At 41.4% G+C, this 2,958-nt stretch overlaps 1 long non-coding RNA gene across 1 annotated transcript; it reads left to right on the top strand.

The window, feature by feature from the left end:
* The first annotated feature begins 246 nt into the window (after nucleotides 1–246).
* On the top strand, nucleotides 247–2,589 carry LOC117829176. Its single transcript, XR_004634563.1, has 3 exons — nucleotides 247–348; nucleotides 907–1,226; nucleotides 2,337–2,589. It is a non-coding gene; the product is annotated as an uncharacterized LOC117829176 (long non-coding RNA).
* The last annotated feature ends 369 nt before the right edge of the window (nucleotides 2,590–2,958 follow it).

Here is a 2,958-nt window from a genome sequence, read left to right as displayed (position 1 = left end):
AGTGTCTAAAGTGTCCCTCAAGAAATCTGGTGGGGCTGCTTTCAGTTTTGATGGCTCCAAACTGTGGAGCAACCTCCCGTTGAATCTCAGACTTTTGTTTTTTTAATAAGAAGTTAAAGAAATGTATGATTGGTTAAAACTTTCTTGCTTTGTTTAATGCTTGGGTGGTTTAATAGGGTTGCTAAATATGTTGAGTTTACTAAGATTGCATTGTATGGCTGTGTAAAGTACTTGGTTCTGATTGTTCATTAAGTAGAAGCATTTACTAGCAATGCTCTGCTATTCCTTGACAGCAAACAGTTGCTATGAAGAACGGACCATCATCATATCAACGCCCAGGAAGAATCAGTTAAGTTTGACTCTTTTTCTGGTGGGAAAACCAAGAAAAGATACAAAAACAGAAGCTAAAAAGGCTGGGGAGGTTAAAGACGCAAAAACTGTAAGCAATGACAGAGAAATCTACAAAACTGAGGATGGGGCACAAAGCTAACAGCCAGCAGAGCACAGTAAGGGCTATGGCGGACAGAGAAACTTAACCAAGTGCTACCCTGATTTTATTTAAGTTCACCACCACTGTCAATGTTCAGTTTCATGTGAGTAATAACCATAGACTGTACAAAGCAAGGATGTATTCTCAGTGACACCACCCGTTGGTTTCAGAAGAGGCAATATGGAGCCCAAAGTTGGCTAGTGCCATATTGGAAATGCTGCCTCTAAACCTAACTCTTAGTCAGTCTAGAAATAGGCAAATTGGTGAGGATGAGGCAGGCCAACTCAGCTACTGTCAACATAGCTACAACATTAATTACAACACTGCATAAATACTAGGGCGAGACGGACATCATACGCCCCATGGAGGTTGGATGCAGAGTGTTTGTCGGTTCCTCAATATCTCATCTGCTGCAGGACTTAGGGTGCACTGGAGCAAGCCACCGCAAAGCTGTCAGGGAGCTAACCGAGGAGATGGAGAAGGCCAGCTTCTAGCTCTGGATAAGGAGGAAGCAAGGAAGTTGGGGGCCAAATAACACCTAAGGGCATCAGCTTATCACTCTGCCTCGGGGACATGTACTGGGGTTAAATGAGCAAAAACATTGATGACTGGTGGTCCCCAGCTGATGACCTGAGCAGGCTCATGGTGTTGGAAGAAGCATCCCAGGAGGAGGTCCTGGAAGAGGACCTCTACACATGGCACCTTAGGAGGTACATCAGGCAGCAATGCCCAGCAGGTATACCAGCAGCCTGTATGGATTTCTGCCTCAATACTATTGATACATTATAAAAATAAAAATAATATTACCCCCTGCACAGTGGGTTTAAAGACATGAGCAATCAAGACCAAAATTGTTCTTGAACCAAGATTGTTTCTACCAATGATGGACATTTAAAATGGGATCTAATGGGGATTCTTTAGATTTTGGAGCCAGCCTCAAGTGGACACAAGAAAAACTGCAGTTTTAGCACTTTTGCATTGACTTAATAGATCAACATCAGAGGTTGCCACGTGGTAATAACGGTTACGTTAGCTGACTTTAAAAATGCTACAGAGTTATCCATTCCTGTGGCCACAGCTCAAATGTGACTATGATCAACAGAACCAAATCAATTTATAATCAATAAAACCACAGTCAAATCAACAAATAGTTTAGAATTGTTGAGTAGAATTATGTGTGATCGTGTATAGTGAGCAGGTTGTTATGGAGGAAAAAACAAGGTGAGACAAGACCCCATAGCTTCCTGTTAAAACCTGCTCACCCTGTTGGAGTTTGAATCAACTTCAACAGTGGCATACTACGCATTATTCCTTACATTGTGGATGCGTTATGTCAATTCAACACTAAATACAGGCATGTAGAATTGTGTTACGTTGGTGTATATGAATCAGGATTGTCAAGTTTCTTCACACAATTTAAAAGTGTGCTCTCAATGCTGAAGCTGTTGTGTTGCAGTACTTCCTTTTTTTAAATGATCTCATCTGCAAGAATTCCATACTCAATACAACTATCTTTATTGTACTCTACACTTTGTTTATGTCCAGATAGTGACACAACCAAATGGCATGGTTAAAGGCTAGTGTATTAGAAAGAACATAGGTATAAAGATAGGTCCATGCAAGCATATGCATGTGCATTTGCTGTATTTGTGTGCATGTGCTTTAGCAACTTGCTTCCTTTATTTCTGCTGGGTGCTTCTGTTTGGGTTTCTTTCTTCCTTAATGTCTATGGCTTTCTTTTTTCAACCTCTGGATGTGTGTGTGTGTGTGTGTGTGTGTGTGTGTGTGTGTGTGTGTGTGTGTGTGTGTGTGTGTGTGTTTGTGTGTGTGTGTGTTTGTTTTCAAGTGTTCTTGTGTGTATATGTTGCACAGAGGAGAGCAGGCCTAGTGGAGTGAAGCTGGCCAATGTGGTGTGGAAAGAGCTGCAGTCAATGCTGCGGAGTCAATGACCCCTGAGCCAGTGGGAAGCCCTGCAGGAGAAAACTCCACAAGTATCCAGCATCCACTGAGCACTGCTGGAGGCTGCTGCCGCTCCACACTCCACTCATCCTGCTCAGCTCCCAGCTCTGCTGCTGGGACTAAAGGAAAACATCAGTTCCCTCAGGGTAGGTATTCAACATCTTCATCACATGATTCACAGTGACATACTTTGATGTTAACAATTAGATTGTAATCTTTGCATTGAGTATTCCTTTGCACATTTTAAACTTAAAGTCTTAGTAAATGGAAGTTTTCCTCAGCTGTGATACGATGGTATAAACAACTAGTGCTCTGAAACTATACTTCAACAGTTCATTCAGAGCATATTTAGAAAATATCAGCAAATAAAGCTGAATCCACTTGATACTTCTAGGTGTGATACTTTCTTTAGCTTCCTCCAAAAGTCAAAAAACATGTAGCTCAGGTGAATTAAAATCATTAAATAGTAAAAGGAGTCTGAGTATTTGTCTGTTAACATATCCACCTCA

This window comes from Notolabrus celidotus, chromosome 17 (assembly GCF_009762535.1).
Source record: "Notolabrus celidotus isolate fNotCel1 chromosome 17, fNotCel1.pri, whole genome shotgun sequence".
NCBI lineage: Eukaryota > Metazoa > Chordata > Actinopteri > Labriformes > Labridae > Notolabrus > Notolabrus celidotus.
This window is presented reverse-complemented; position numbering and strand designations above follow the sequence as displayed.